Below are 17,105 nucleotides of genomic sequence, written 5' to 3' on the forward strand. Positions count from 1 at the left end.
GAAATGGCCGCTCCGCTTTAGACGGAAAAGAGGCGGCAAGATGGAGACGCCCTATCAGCCATTCCATTCCAGTGGACTTATCAGGCTGGAAGAAAAATGCAGAAAACAGCGGGACGCTAATGTACTTTTCATCAAGATAAACCGGCAAGTCCATTTGAGGATCTTTTTTTTTTTTTTATCCAGCATCCAACAACTCTCTGTCAATTCCGGAAAAGAAGGAAGTAACCGCCGGCTTCCCGGCAAATTCGCACAGAGACGTCACCCGAGCAGCGACAGGTCGCCGATCAATCGGTCGTCAGACCAGAACAGCCAGGAAAAAAATGACACGCTACAACGTACGTCAGCATCCAATTCCGGCGGGGTCACAAAACCACAACTATTGCCTCCTTCATAGACCACCACTGAAAAGTCTCCTACTTTTTGCCAAAAACAAGTTGTATCAAATCTATCCACGACTCTCTTACGGAGTCATTGCTTCTAACTATACATGCAAGTTCGTACGCAAATTCTAAGCTTTTTATGGGCGCTTCTTCAAAACGACGTCAAGTCACACAAATCGGCTTTTAAAACAATACATTGTTCAGTTATTCAAAATTTTTGAGGCCCGACACAATCTGTTGCTATGCGGATGATTTGCACCTCAAGGTGAAAGTTTGTGTGTGTGTGTGTGTGTGTGTCCATCCTGGCAGTCGCTCTTCCCATCTGTTTGTCATTATAATGTTGACTGGTCTGCGGGCCAGGTTAATTACCATGGTAACAGGTTAATTGCACCAATTGAGCATTACTGGGCAAACTGGCGACACTGGCTTCTCTCAGCACATCTTTTCAAACACACACACACACGCGTGTGTCGCAAAAGCATCCCTCTGATCTCCAACGTTGGCCGACTGGTCTCCCCCAGTCAAAATGGATCGGACATCCAGCACCGTCCGCGGCGATTTCATACGGAAACATCTCATGCCCCCCAAAAAATAATAATATGATCTTTAGGGTAGAAATCCACGCGTAGACACGACTTAAGTGATGGACTGCGCCATTAGGACTAAGAATGTGTTATTTTAGGACACGTGACGGGCTCAATTACATGACTGTCTTCTGACTTTAGAAGGGGGAGACGTAATGAGAGCGAGACGGCGAGAAAACAAGTTCTCCCAGGCCCGTTCCAGGCCGTCAAGCGACAGGCCCGAGCCCAAATACTGCTGTCAGTACTCATTACTCCCTGGAGGTGTCACACCATTGGCTTGCCCGTTTGTTCTTAACCACATTTTTGTTGTTTATTGCTCTCCCACTGCTCCTTTCGAACTGGAAATCTGGAACGTCCTCCTTTAAAGACTTTACTTGCCGTTTTGTAGCATTCGACCGGTTAAGCGGTGTCCAATTGGGGTACGTTTACTTGTCATGGTCACTGGAGTTGAAAATGGTTGAACGTCTACGACACGTAGTTGGCCGTTTTTCGGGCTAATTAATCCACCCATCAATGGATATCTTTTCTGATCGATTATTTAGATAGAAATTGCCCTAATCCAATTGGAATAAAGAAAGAAACTTTGGACAATTGCAGCAAGAGAATGTTAACATAACCACACACACACACACACAAACATATCCATAATCACACTTTATAAGGGTTCTAGAAGAGCAGTTGCAAAATCTGATAAAGTAGCAAACATAGATAGACGCTAATGATTATCAAGAAAAAAAATTGTGGCAAAATGTGATGAGGGAGCAAAATCTTACACAACAGCGGCCGTTCAGCCAAAAAGACTTAATGTCGCGTAGCGTGTGTGTGTGTGTGTGTGTGTGTGTGGGGGGGGGGGGGGTGTATTTTGAAAACCACTAACGAGACCAAAAGTTCAGATACAACCGACGTTCGCACGCTCTGGGAAAAAAAAGGTTGCCGCTCGCTTTATCTAAGGACGAATATGCAAAATGCGTCGTCTTCCACGGCTGACGTTTTCTAATAAGCCACATTAATGATGTCCATTTATCATTTTTTTCCCTCCAATAAGCACTACGTTCAAAATGAAGTCTCGTGAGGCAGGAACCATTATGCTAATGGAAGTTTGGTCAGAAATCAAGAGCGAAGATCAGCTCAAACGGCCAGTGGACGCTGTTTAACGTGAATGATGACGTGTTGGCGCAGAGTAAACACCCGGAGAAAGTTGTGGAACACCACTGGAAAGTTAACAATTAGAGGGCGTAATGAGGCGGCGAGCCCACCGTCCAGCCAGCCCACCGTCCGTCCAGCCAGCCAGCCAGCCAGCGCTTTGTTTACTGTTAAAGAGACCCGAGTGGCGCTTTGTGGGCGGCTGGCAAGTGGCCCATTGGACGTGATAAACAAGCGCTCTCCGGGAATTTGGCAGAGCCAGCCAATGTGGACGGCCTCCTTCAGCCATCGGCTGACATTGACGTACAAACCGTTGGGATGGTTTTTCAACGGATTTTTCGCCACTCCAGATTTGCCTGAACATTTTTGCCATTTTTTTGGCCCCGGCAATTTTGCAGCTGACTTTTTGGAGACGAATAGCTTTGGTCGCAGACTGACGGGGGCTGAAATGTTGTGGTTCGTTCAGTATTTTTTTTTACTAAATTTCCACTATTTTTGTGCAACTGATCTTTGCAGTTATTTTTGCAAACGACAATTCTCACCACCACATTTTTCTAACAGATTTTACTTTTTTTTTCGACTATTTAGACTAAAATCAGGTTTCTCAAACTCCGTTCTCTTGCAAAAAAAAAAATAATGCCATTGGGAAATCTGGCCTTTCACTCGTAAAGCCGAAACGATAAAGATAAAGAGTAGAACGTTTCCACCCCCGTAAAAAGGCAAGGGCCAAATATGCGATACTTGTGTGTGTGTGTGGGCAAGCATGCTCGCATGCGTTATCTCCTGGAAGCCACGGTCTCTTGTTCCAGTCCGTCGGAGTCCCATAAATCACACCTATCATTGTACTTTGTTTCCTATTCGCAGCCAACACGTGCTAATAATCAGCATCACCTGCTACGATTTCCGCCCAGATGGAAAACCGAGCCAAACCAGAGAAGATAGACATCAAAACAAGCCCAAGACTCGCCAGCAAAAACAACCACGTGACGGACGCCATAAAGACCGAAATTAGCGTTTGACGGCGCGACGTACGTCAAGCTTCGAGGTAACCTTGGCCCAAATCCATTTTGGTCATCTTTGTTATCTGAACTGCACATTAAAACTAAATCGGGAAAAAATATCAGGTTTTCTATTTCGTATTCCGCCGGCCTTTTTTTTTACGCTTCTTATGTCATCTTGAAATCAAAAGCAAGTGCCGGAGGCCACACTCGGCGACAACGCCACGGGCCAGCCCTGCCTTTTGCTTCTTTTTGGAGTTTTCCACCTTTGGCCGCAGAGGACGTGAAAGAGTGGAGTGATTGACGGGCCGAGCCCACCAATGATAGATGGCGAGTACAGCGCGGACAAACACGGGAGCCCATTTTGCCGATCTGCTGATAAATGGAGGCGCTGACGGAGACGGAGATGAAGTGGAAAAGTACACGTGGGAGGAGGAGAGCGGGTTGGCGGGCGGACATCTGGGCCTTGTCAATCCCAGATGTCAGATTAAACTACATTTGTCGGGGCGGAGGGAGGGAGGCCGGCCGGGTCCAATTCCCTCGGCTCATTTGCCGCCATGGACGACAATAGCCGTCCGTCGCATCGCGACTCCGAGGGAGGCTCGGTAAGTTGCGGCAAAAGTTGTGCCGGGCGGGCCACGGTGATGACCATGCAACATGCATGAGATCAAATCAGCGCCTCGCTCATTTCATTTGCAAATCCGTCCAGTTTATCGTTTAAAAGTAGTCATAAAAGTCAAGCAAAACAGCTTTTTAATGACGTGACGGAACGGGAAAAGAATGCGGAATGAAAGAAAAAAAAATAAGACTGCCCATCTGTTTATCTTTAATTTAACATTTCTCATTAAAGTTTGGCGATAATTTTGGTTCACGGATTTGACCGAGTATGACAGACTTCGTTTGGATGCTACTCATTTTTTTTACCATGTCACGAGGCTTACGACGGATGGATTTAAAGGAGCACCTAACCCAAATATATAAAGATGAATATTTCAGTATCGTCCAATCTGGCTCCGGACCGTTCTACAAAACATATCCAACAGCAAACATTCCAAAACTCAACCGGTTTGTCTTAAAAAACAAATCCACTCAATGCTGATTAAGAAAAGCACACACCTTCCTCCATCATAAAGCCAATCATTAGGGAGACCAAATGGAACATCGCTTTGTTACGCATGCAAAATCATGGCGACTTGACGACCGACAAGAGAAGCGAGCGCGATGGTGACGGCGTGTGACGGCCCGCTTGTGCGGATTGACTCAAACATGAGTGAAATGACACCAAACACCGCACGCTAATGACTTGTTACGTTTGATCTTTGCAATTTCAGACAGAATGCACGTGAAGATAAAGAGTCGGAGGAAAGTCAAACGGAGGACAGCCATGATGGTTATTGCTAAACGAGGCCCGCCCCCTTCCTCGCACAGCACTTTCCCTCTTCTACGCGCAAGGAACACGTGTCAGAGCGGATTGACGTACGGGGAGTGGATTTTCACAGGAACATTTCCATTCCATCCCAATCCCGAGAGCCAGTCAAAAAGTCAATCCCGTCCTCGTCCATCCATTCCCACTCCCGTCCGTCCATTTTTAATGTGAACTGGCGGGTTGGGAAAGTCAACGGTCTTTTATTCATTTTCCGTAGCATTTATCCTAAAGCCACCCAACACCCCAAACGGGTCGCTAGCCCATTGCGAGGCGACGATCTGCGAATCACGGGGAAAAAAATAAAGACAACATTTGCGGCAGGCCTAAACTTAACTAAGACGGTAGAAAAGAAAACTCCCATCACCCCCCGCAGGCCTCTTTGGCCTTTCATGGATCAAAGTGAATGCAGCTGGTAGTGATCGTAAGCTCGCATGCGGCGGGGCGCCACCCTCCGACACACACACACACACACACATGGCAGATATAACTACGCTTTTCTACAAAGTGCTGTAGGGCGAGTGTAAAAAAAAAAAGGAGATGTAGTTTGCGTACGCGCCGGTCTGCCGAACCCCGTTGTACCTTTTGACCCCGAGGTCAAAGTGGGACGCGGCAATCAAAGGCAGCTTCCATCTGCTTCCCACCTCGACACGTCCTGTCGGTGTGTGGACATTTTATGCCTAAGGCCATCTATTTCTCTGTATCCGGCGCTTGCTCTTTTGCCCGTGTGCGACTGTTTAAACGTGTATACGCCAGCGAAGATAGGTTGGGGGGGCAAAAACGACCCCCACGGAATCCAGCATCAAAGAGCCAGGAGTTGTCCGAAGCGTCAAAACGGCTTCTAAAGCAACACATTAAAAACGCTGGGCTTCTGGAACGCACCAGAACAAACACGAGAGCAGACGGACGGCGGGCGGGGGTGCCGTTGGCTTTCCCTATTTGGATTTCCTACTATTTAGATGACAATTTCAAATTCCCCCCATTTTTTTTTAAAGATTTCTTCATTTGTGAGCTGGCCCAACGATTTCCATTCTCGGATAAAATACTACTGGTACGAAAAACAGTTTTGACACGCGAATACGTGAGCCTTTGTTTCAGTAAAGAGAAAAAAAAGAAGCCAACGTGAAGGCTGGCCCTGGCTGACATTCTAGAAGCGCTGGACGTCCCGTGGAGTTACGATGATGTGCCTCTAAAAAGCCAAAGAGTATGTCAGCACCAGAACATAATCCTTTTCCACGTGTGATTCATCTGTAATGTATATTATCGCCGCATATGAAAGCGCGAGGCGACCGGCGCACAGCCACGGAAACTATATTTAGACGCACGCAGAGTACGGCGCCTCCAAACCAAACGTTTGCCTTCCATTTTCAACATTTCTGGATGGATTTGAAAAGAGAGGCCACAGATATTCCGTCCAGTCTGTCGTCATCACACCCCGACGGAAATGTCAGGTTTGCAATAATGACGTCCCGGCGGTGAAGACGCGCAAAAAAGCCACGCGCGCACGAGTCCCATCCTCGGGGCAACCGTACACCGCCAAGGCTGAGAAAAAGCAGAGGACGTAAAACTTTCTATCTCAATGTTACAGATCTACTAGATTGTATAATGCACAATTAAGCCAGCAGATGGTGTCCAACTCGTCCTTTTAGCCAATCCGACGGTAGTTTTTCGGCAAGAGCATTGAAAAGAGCAACCTGGCCGCCGGCCCAGAAAACACAGACATCACAATCCAATTCTAATCTAAGCTATCTTTACATTTCAACAAATGTATGCATGCTACTGCGCCGTTTCCATTTGCAGCAGGTTTAGGTTGCAGCACTACTTGATCCATGAAAAGGTGACTTTCATGTTCATTCAAAAAGAAGTATTCCCACTTTAGTTATCTCAAACAACATTGCCATGGTTGAAATAACAACTGACCTCCTGTTACGCATTTCACGCTGGAGATACACCCCCGTATAAGCCACCCCCGCCATCCCATTATTTTACATTGCAAACTTCTACAACAGGCAACAAATCAGCCATCAGCCTCGTCAATGTGCTTCACATAAGTGTGTGTTGTGTGTGTGTGTAGCAAATAGTGTGAACAAGCAGCAGCTGGTAAAATGTGGGGAGCTGACAAGGTGTTTGAAAGAGAGACAGAGAGGGGAACGAAAAAATAAATAGGTACTACAGCGTAAGAGGGCCAGACATTGTCGCTAGTATTTATTTATTTTCACATTTTTTCAGGTTTACTGCTATCAAAGTATTATGAGGATATAACTCAGCGTGGTGGTTCATAATGTTAACTTACATTGATTAATAATGTTTCTTTCGGTGTCTTATTGTGCAGCTTACTTCTTTTTTTAATTGAACGAGGGAGAATTTGGTTGGTGAGCTCCACAGTGCCATTTAAGGTCAACAAACGGGAAAGGAAAATGGCAACTAATAATGAAAATGAATTTTTATATAAGGCTTGATTTGTGTGCGAGACAGAGTGCAATTAAGGAGCCTGCAGGCAATCCAACGTGGTGGCCCAAGTTAGAGCCGTTTCATTGAAAAGCCTCTTTTTCAAAATAAAGTCCCTGATTGCACTCTCCATCTTTGTCAAGCCACTGACTAGCTAAACGTGCTTAACGTACGTTGGTGCTATTAGTGGCCGGAAATTGGGACCCGTGCAATTCAAAGTGTGCCGGTTGGAATATTTTAGGGCTCAGGGAAGGAGTTTTGAATACTTGTGTTTTATTTACTTGGAATTGCTCACAAAATCAACATAAAGTCCATCAAAATGAACAAAGATGATCTGGGATTGGCCAATATCAAATAGAATATAGGAGTGAAAGCCTAGTAGAACGATTTTGTGCTTTTGATTTAACACCGTCAGATGACAGTTGGCTGAAAAAAATCCAAATGCGGTTGGGGGAATAAAAAAAGGCAAAAAAAAACAAGGTGAAGCGCTTGGACCGGAACGTCTGTTCTGGTCATTACAGAAGAACGTGTGTTTGTGTGCATGTATCACGGGAGCCGCCATGGAATGCCAAGAATCCGTCCCCCCCAAAGTGTCACTTTTATCAAGCAAACTCATCTCTGTTTTCTGTCTTCTTTCTCCTCGTTTCCTCGGGCTGACATATTAGTACAACGCAGGGGTCCCGGGTCAAACTTTTTATCTTTTTTTTTGTTTAAAAGGAGCTCCGGGAAAAGTCAGCTCAGTCCAATTTGGATTTTTTTTTTTTTTTTTTAATGTCTGACTGAAGTTTGAATATGGGTAGCTTTATCCTGACAATGGCAACAAGATTGGTCGGATAACAAAATGACAGTCATTTCCTTGGCCGACATAACCTGTGTTGAACTGGCCGAGGCTCCTTTTCGCTCTACCGGCGGCGAGTCATTAGTCATCCGTTGACAAGCGGCGGGAGGCGGGGGGGGGCGTCCAGACCCGACGTCAACGACGTAGACGAGGAAAAGTGAAATCTTGGCAGAGAGAAAGACAGGAAAGAACGGCGACCAGTGGGAAGGAAGCCTGAGAGAGGAAAAATATTTGAAAAGGGAAGAAAGTGGAGATAAGAAAAGGACGCAAGGTGCTCACAGCCATTTAGACTCTAACCAAAGCTTTAAATCTGTTTTAAAAATGTAAAACGCGCCACGCGTGGACCTAAAGGCGCGAGACACCGATAGGAATGTTAGACTCCATTTTGACCAGTGCACTGTAAATAGTAGTGCAAGAAAAGTGCATGCTCTGTTGGGTTCAGGTCATTTGACTCACTGCCCATTTCATACCCAAAATACTACTTTTTTATACAAATGTCCATTCGCTAAACATTTTGAAGAGGAAAACAAACCTATGGCAATAGAAAAAGAACTAATGTGACCCCGCTGGTGGAGGTCAAGACAAAAGAAGCTACTAATAAAGAGAGAACTTCATTGGTGTCCAAGTGGAAATCCTGGCGTTGAGTGACATTTCCACCGTCTGAATGGCCTGGTCTATCCGTTGGTCATTCCCGGGTTAGCGCGTGTCTCCACTCGTCATTTAAGGAGGCTTCTGTCCGCTTTTCAAGGGGCGCCGATTGATTCCGCTGGCGGCGCACAAAGACGCAACGAGTGGCTCGACGCGAACGTCCCGGTGGAGCGGTCGCCAGACTTTCGATCCTCTCCACTCCCCGACCATTGCCCCCAAAGTAGTTCCCACCGACGTAGAATGTGGCGTCGGGAATCGTCGTGATAATTCCGACTTTTTGGGATCGAGTTAGCTTAGGGAGCAGCACCCCGAGAGTCAAAGAATGCCGGGGCCCCGTGGGGGCTTTAACTGCCCAATCAGCCAATGGTAAATTAGTCGCGGCGGGCTGTTATTAAAAGGGCCAGACATCCGCCCGGCGGCGAGAGCGCCCGGGGGGTCATCGCCACCGGTCAGCGGCGTGGGGGTGCGCCTGTCGCTTTTCTCATTACCTGAGACGGTGATTTATTGTGGCTTTAATTAAAAGCTCCTGGCTTCCAATCAATTCCGACACCAGGAAGGGGAGTAGACAAAAAGGGGGGCACAAACGGCATTTCTCTCAATAAGATGGAGATTTTTAAACTAGATCCAAATCTAAAAGTTCCTTATCATTTTTGTCCAGAAAAAGCAGATAACTTTCTGTTCATTTGGGGGCATTTTTGTGACGTCACCTTTTTAAATGTTGCTGGTTTATCAAGATCGAAGCACATTTAAAAAAAACAGATTCCTATATTGTTATTTTAAATACTGACAAAATAAGCATTGATACATTAGAATGGATGGTTTGATATGTTCATGATCAACTTGGCTGATTTCTTCAATTTCCCATAACGGCAGTTACATATGATATCACCTAATAAAATTGGATATCCGACAAGCCTAGCCAGCGTCCGTCCCTTAAGTTTAGCTGAAATAATTTCCCCGCGTTGCATTTTCTGAATCGACACCCCCACGTCGCACTCCGCCGACAGATTTATAGTCCCAAGTTTCCGACACGCGGCAGAATGCGTCACGTTGCCGCCAAGACGACGAGGAGCCAAACGCCGCCTAGCTCACACGGGACGGAATGTGCCGGTGATGCTCTCGCACCTGGGCGCCATTGGCCGACAACCGGCCACCAACGCTGCCAATGTCCGTGTTTTTCTTTGCCCATCCAAATAAGGCCAACGTGTTGGGAGTGGGAATTCCATTCTTTTCCTCATGCAAAGCACTGAGTGAGTCCTTGTTTCCTTTTCCAGCCGGCGAGTCATGGCCTGGGCGTCCCTCCCCCATCCCATTCGCACCACTAAGAATGTGTTGTGTGCGCGCAACCCCGTGACCTCAGGTACCCTGCAGGTGCGCAGCGCCACGGGACGGCAGCGGCAGCAAGCAGGAATGTCACGGAGACGTAAACGCCGGGGGGGGGGGGGGGGGGGGGCATGACTGAATGCAAAGCGCCTCTCTCTCTCTCTTTCCTCATCCTGAAAACCTCGTCCGCGGCGACCCAATGAAACGTGCCTTCTTTAAGGTTTTCCAAGGAGCTTGAAAACGTCAAATTATCCAATGATGGCGGAAATGTTGTTACAAAATGTTCTTTCCACTTCAAATGGACTGGAGGTCTACGAAAGATTGATTCATTTCAAAGGTTGTCATTTACAGCTTAACCGCCACATGATTAGACTATCTATCTGTCTATCCTTTTAGAGTTAGAAAGATGGGTTTTTAAGTCGACATTTTTATGCATTGCATGCAAAAGTCTATTTAGTAAGTTGCAAGTTTTAATCTAAACATATCCAATGAGTCGAATTGAGACGATCAAACTAACCAAATTTGAATAACAACAGTCCACCAGCTTATGTGTTTTAAACTTAGTGAAACAACAACTATTTGGACAAGACCACAGCTCCTAAAAATACCTCTTAACAAAATGTATTAAAAAAGAAAATCTTAGTTCAAGCAAAAACTTTGCAGGAAGCAGCCACTCAACAGCCAGAAAAGTTGGTATGTCCTATCCACTGTTATCACCGGGAATTCCCCCCGAAATCAACAAATACAACCCTTTCAAAACAAACTATTATGACACCGCGGCAATCAAATGAATCACCGTAGCAGCCACATTCTAATTTGAATGATTCCATTTAATCAATTGTTGCAGCACTAGTATTTTCTAAGAGGTATCTGGAAAAGTAAACTATAGCCACAAGCAGACAGAAAAGTGACATGGAGCGTTTTCCTCATTTCGGCCAGTCCGTGTGAACAAAAAGCTCCTCGCTTTTGCTAAAAGGTAAACATAGTGATTTCCCCCCCCCATCCAATTCTTCTGCTCCACGCAGCGAGAAAGTCATTAGTGTTGGTAGTTTGTCCAGGGATTAAGGAGCTAAGACGGTAAATACGGCACAGCTTTCAGACGGCAGTCAAAGAAAAAGAAAGAAAGAAAGTCAACGCCACAAAGGCAGACAGTAAAAAAAAAAGGAAAGCCAGATGAGGATCCGGTCACTTGAAAATGGGGGAAAAAAATGAAAAAAAGAGAAGAAGAAGAATGCGGCCTCCCCGGATGCTCATTAAAAGTTGAAGCAAGTCAAACAGAGCCGGTGGCGGCTCGCTCGCTTTCGGCACAAAACCAAACACCAACCACGCAACAGCGGCGGCACCAGAAGAAAAAAACCTGCCCACTTTTCCCATTCGGGACGCTACATGGGACTTCTGGCAACAAAAAAAAACATCAAAATGGGAGTACATGAACTGAAAGCTTATAAATAGATAAGACTGATCCATCTGGGCAAGATCGAGATGAGGTCGGTTCACACACCTAACGGTTTGCCTCTGCATAATGGAAACCGACAAAGTCGTGTAAAAGGACCGAGCAGAGGACTTACGACTCCATGGAGACGGTAGACGAGACTCAAGCTTATCGTGCGACAGGTTGGAATATCAGAATACAAAATTGAAGTTCCTAAGGGAACACGATTTCAGAAGATTTACCCATACGGGTTAAAACAATACGATAACATGGTGCAATTGGCTAAGAGATAGAGAACTGTTGTATTTTTACAAGGGCACACACTACAAAAGGCAATGTCATACACTAGCCTATTCTAGTGGTCTATTTAACAAATGATTTCAAGTTGACGGCGGCTAAACGAAAGCAACTTTGAGGGGCCCCGAGCTTTTAAAAGGGACCGCCGCGTGACGTGGCGGCCTCAGACCGGGCGACTCCCAAATCAAGATTTACGAGCTGCCTTTTTTCTTTTTTCTCCCCAAAGCGTCCGACTTTGGCCAAGGCGACGCTTGGACTTGAAAGCGAAGCGGCGGCGGCAATTGGCGCCATTAGCTTTGACGTGGGGGCCGCTGACCCCGGCCCGTTCGACCATTACGATAAGTGGAGGTGCTGCGCCATTAGCCGCTGCGGCGGGAATGTTAATGGTCAGTTTGGGAAGGGGAAAGAAAGACTTTGGTGCTTGCCTCCATTAGGTGATGGATGGCTTCGTGAGCTTAATTGCGCAAATCGTTAAGGTTTGGCCCCGAAAAGTGGACCTTCACTATGTATAGTCACGTTGACATAACTTTCATTTTACTGCCCCGTACATGGAATGAATAATATGAAATGAGTTAAATATACTAACTTAAGACAACATAACTTAAACATATCTAAGACTGAGACTGTATGTACTTGACGAAGAACGGTGACATTTTTGTCCAAGGAAAAACAATCAGAGTAGTCCAAGAGTTTAAATACCTAGGAACCACTCTTGACTCTCTACTATAAAAACACAAAATAATAAAAGTCTAATTGTTATACTTGTAATTTCCTGACAGAAAAAGGAAACTCAATTCAACTGTACTCTTCGCGCAAGATTTTGTTTTTGTCGGGACGCACTTGACGATTGTAAGTTCAATTCTCCTCCTTTTGATTGTGCTCAAGGTTGAAAAATTCTCTTTAAGTTGAGCCTTCCAAAAAGAAAAAGGAAGCTGCGGCTGTACTCTCAATGGCGGTTTGCTTTTGCCGTCGCGGGTTAACGGAGGGACACGCTTTAGTGTGTGTGCGCGTTGTACATTGGCCTAAACGTGGGTGGTTGAAGAATGCCACGTAAATCCACACGCATATTTACAGCTGGAGGACAACTATGATTAGAGAGAGATGTGACCCGGCCGCCTCAAAACATAACTTTTGCCAAGGCGTGGGTGGGTGTTCAAACTACGGGCCCTTTCCAGTAGACCACCGCAAAAAAAGTGGAAGGATCGCAGGCTTTGATTTTTTTTTTTTTAGGGGGGGCCCCTCACAGTAAAACATTGGAACAGTCGTACATCAGCCACTCGTCTCATTCCTACATATGAAGCGCCGGTCGGGACGGAATTGAACAAAGACGCATAAAATGGCGCTGGCGTGTCGCACTGTCAACACAAAAGATTCCATAAGTGGAAAATAGAGTGGCGTTGACGCCGCGGGGTCTTTTAAATTGAAAGGCAGACCCCCCAGCGTGGCCCACAACGCATGTTGTAATGGTTATGACAAAAAAGGGTCCATTGTCGCAATCTGGTGGCGAGCGGTCGAATATAGACTTCTTTTCTTTGACACGTTTGTGCGTTAAACATGAGACAATTGGATGCTTTTTGTATTGCCATGACAATAGACTTGAATCATCTCGATCTAAGCAAAGTTATCGCGATAATATTATATACAAGGGGGCAGCAAAGGGGCACCCGAGAAATGGATTGGACGGTTAAAGTGTTTGTTTTTTCGGAACGCGATGAGTCGAAACGTGACGCAATATCCTGGTTGTTGTGGTTAGATTGTTGCCCAGCAACAAAAACCCTCTGGCTGGGTTTCCGCTCTTTACGTTGAAATGCACCACTTTTGTCTCGTAGCAATTGAGGTGAAATGGAGCGCGCAACCCCAATGGATGTCCAACTCATTTTTTGTCGCTGGCCACGCCATGTTGCGATTTTAAAACGTTATTTACATACGTCTGCCATAATTCATTGCCAGCCATTGCAGACATTCAAAACCTCTTAATAGCAAATACCGACTATTAATGACCATGAAATATTGATTTCCGAGTGGATAAATTGCGCACCTCCTGCCAAATTTGCCTTAAACCCATAAAAGCGAGTGCAATCTGGTCTGGCTGCTAGTCTAAAAGAAAATCTGGCTCCTATGGCCTAAACGTTTCTACCTGATGGCATTGCCTGGCTAAAGTACATCAAATAGGTCACGTGAGCGCCGACTTTTTTCTTTTTTTTGGCATTGCTGCTGTTCAGCGAGCCGTTTCAGTGCAACGCTCCACAAGAAGGCGCGTTTGCAGGTATTAGACCTTCCGTCCAGGTTCAGCTTTCACTCAGCACATTTCATTAAACAAGCGTACTCCTCAGCGTGCTTTTGGGCTCAAAGGAAGGCCCCACCGGCCCCCCCCCCCCCCACCCGTTCCCGAGCCAGGCTTTTTACCCAGCGAGAATCCGCTACTATTACTTAGCTCTTCCTTAGGAGTTAAACGAGTGATTAATAGAGTGCCAGTGCGCCGCAAAAGTGATTTAAAGTCACACAAAGATGAGGAGTCACTTAAGGAGGATTACCGGGAAGAAAGAAAGACTTTCTTTTTTTTGTGGGTCCATTAAGCTGCATCCCAAAGTGAGCCATTAAGTGGCGACTTGGAATAAATGGACGGTGATTTTGTCGTGAACGAGGTCACCGGTGTTCAAAATAGGTCGGCATTATTAAAAAGTTGTTGGGAATTCCGCGAAATCGGCTTCTGGCGACTTTTATTTGCAACGACAACGTGTTTATTGTGGTTTCCGGTGTGCTTCGGCCGGACGGAGCGTTTCGGCTCCAAAGCTGTTTCCAATACTTCCCTTCTTTTATAGCACCCCAAAGGCACGCGTGGTGTTGATCTATTGGCCAACACGCGCCGTCGCAAAAAGGCCAAACCGGGCCCACGTTTCATTTTAAGAGCCAGTGCGGGCGACTAGAAAATAAAGCCTGGTGGCCATTCGCCATTTCTATTTCGTCGGTTAGGCTTATATTGTATGATGGTAGCCGTGAGCATCACTAACCGAGTCTCGATACTCAATTGCATTGGACGTGGATGACCGTGGATGGCGAGGTGACCTCATTCAAAAATGGAGAGCGAGCACATGTGCTGCAAATTCCTGGGGATGGGAGTCCTCCTCGTCTGGGATGCGCATTCCGCGCTCTAATTAAAGCCACGTGCGCCTTTTAATATTTGGAGGCGTGAGTCAGACTGCAGGCCGCGGCGGCGGCGGCGGCAACTATGAAAGAAATGCGTAAGGAAACGGCCAATCTGACGCGGCGCCGTCAAAGGGCTCAGCCACGCTTACGGGAAAGATGCTGACTTTCAATTCATAGCAAACTACAGTCTGGATACAAACACATGCAAAAAACGGATAGAAGAAGAGAGGCTAAATTAAATTAATATTAGAATAAATCTGTTTGCGGCCTCGCCTAGTAAAAAAATCTGGCTGTGGTCCCAAACAAAAGCAAAAGTGATTGGTTCAGAGAGCAGCAAAAGCTTTGAAAGCTTCGTGTTTACGAGCTCCATCTATAAAAAAAAAAAATTAAAAACGTGCACGAGCCGTCGACTTTGGAGCATCTTTAATTATCCGTATTTGATCGCGCCGGCAGCGCGCAAAACGACGCTCGCAATCCTTTCCGAAAAAGTCAAAGCCATAAGTGCGTGAAATCCCCCCTTGCGAAAGTCTTAAGTTTTGATTGCGGCCACGCCGTGTTTATGCCTCGGCGACGTCGGCGCTTCACGCTCCCACCGCGTGTTTGCCAGCGCGTGTATAAATACGTGGCGTGGGCTTTTCAAGTGGCTTTGCGGCGCTCTGTATTTAAACGTCGGCTCCGTTCATGTGGCGCTCGACGTCTTCGCGTCTTACCTACGCCACATCGCCGTCTTATTTAAGAGACTTTACATTCAAATCTTTCAACGCCATTGAAGACGAGAGACGACCGATCGTCTTTAGCGCCAGTCGACAATTCAATCTGTTTGTATTTCAGGACTCGGCATATAAACGTTTGAGGAATACGTGGGAAAATACTAGTATTCACGAAAATAATGCTAAACAGTAATATCCATTCAACTGATAATGCAAAAGTAACGTCTTATAGTCCAAAAACATACATCTATTCAGCATGAACTGTGCATTCAGGCATAAAAGGGTTAATGCTTGGAGTGGGGCGACCGATCTGCCGGGTCGATTCCACAGCGAGTATATTTGGAGGAAAATTACTTCCTTACGGCAACTGGTTAACAAACAGCGGTTCTCTCCACGAGGGAGGGAGGGCGGCAGAAAAGAGCCGCACTGGTGAACCGCTTGCGTTTTGGGGGGGCCCAAACCAACAAAAAGCATTCTAGTAAAATAGGGAATAACAATATGTTCATTAAACTGTTGGTTTTTTGGGCAATTGGTGGCCAGATTGAAAAAAAAAAAAGCTACCAAAGTATGAATAAATGATGTCTTACGGTCGGGTAGGAATTTGGGCATTCTTTTGCAAGTTACTTTTGTATATCGACCGGTCTCCTCGATTTTTCAATTGTCCGCGTCCACAATCCGTGGGGTCCCATTCCAGGGAGGCGCATCATTACTCTGTTAAGGGACTTCTTATCAAAGATGTTCTCCTCCCTCCTCGCCGCTCCCCATTCATCTAGTTTTCCAGGCGTCTGCTTGTGATTATCCTTCTGGTGTAAAGCTAAATTGCCATTAAACAAACGCGAGGCGAGCGCGCTTGGCCCGCCGTCAAGCGGGCCTCTCCCTGCGGAGCTAAAAACGGACGGACCCGAGGAAACGTGTTGAAATGACAGGCGCAAACATACGTCGGAGCCGTCTAAAAATACGCCTTGGACAAATAAAGCGTGCCGGTAAACAGATCAACTTCAACCGCGCTGATCAAAACAGAAAAAAACGTTCTCTCATTCCCACTGGCTCGCCCGCCCGCATTTGCACGCTGAAATCACAACCACGTGGCGTCTCGCCGCTATTTGACGGTAAACATCCAAATTCCTGCGCACGTCAAAGGCAACCAGAGGAGACGGGCTTAAAAAAAGAGGAGATGGGAAGGAAGTCGGAAGGACAAAGAAGCATTGTGAGACGTCGCCATTTGACACAAAGTCTAAGACTTGCCGTTCATTGGACGTTCTAAGAAGAAGAAAAAAAAGGTAGACGTGCAAGAAAGACATGGAAAGGAGCGGGTTGCCTTTCACCAATCACTACGCAAGGCCCGTGAGTTCCGGCCAATCAGAGTTTCCGCCCGCTTGCTGTAACACTAACCAAAAGCATTCCAGCAGGTAAATGGATAGACAATTAGCTTGGATGAAAGGCAGATTCCTCCGTTTTGGTTCCGAGGAAGAGACGTCTCCAGTGACTGGAGGAAGAAGTCCTCGCGGTGCGACTATCAACTCGCTGATCTAGTATCTACCCCAACGTGGATTGCGCCGTGCGTGAAGACCCGAGAGGCGACTTATTCTTTCTAGCTCCTTCTCACAATGGGATCACTTGATGTGCCAATGGCTATAAAACTTCCAGCAAACGCGCTACTTCCACAAATTGGAATTTATTGCTCGGCGCCATCAATACAGGAGGAGAATTAGGATTTTCAGGATAATGCGCACG

General features: G+C 46.3%; 1 protein-coding gene across 2 annotated transcripts in view; it reads right to left on the minus strand.

Moving 5' to 3' along the window:
- The window catches only part of slit3 (slit homolog 3 (Drosophila)), an 88,070-nt gene that overhangs the window by 55,349 nt on the left and 15,616 nt on the right, over positions 1-17,105 (minus strand). The window lies entirely within an intron of this gene.

The sequence above is a fragment of the Stigmatopora nigra genome, chromosome 14, assembly GCF_051989575.1.
Source record: "Stigmatopora nigra isolate UIUO_SnigA chromosome 14, RoL_Snig_1.1, whole genome shotgun sequence".
In the NCBI taxonomy this organism is placed as follows: domain Eukaryota; kingdom Metazoa; phylum Chordata; class Actinopteri; order Syngnathiformes; family Syngnathidae; genus Stigmatopora; species Stigmatopora nigra.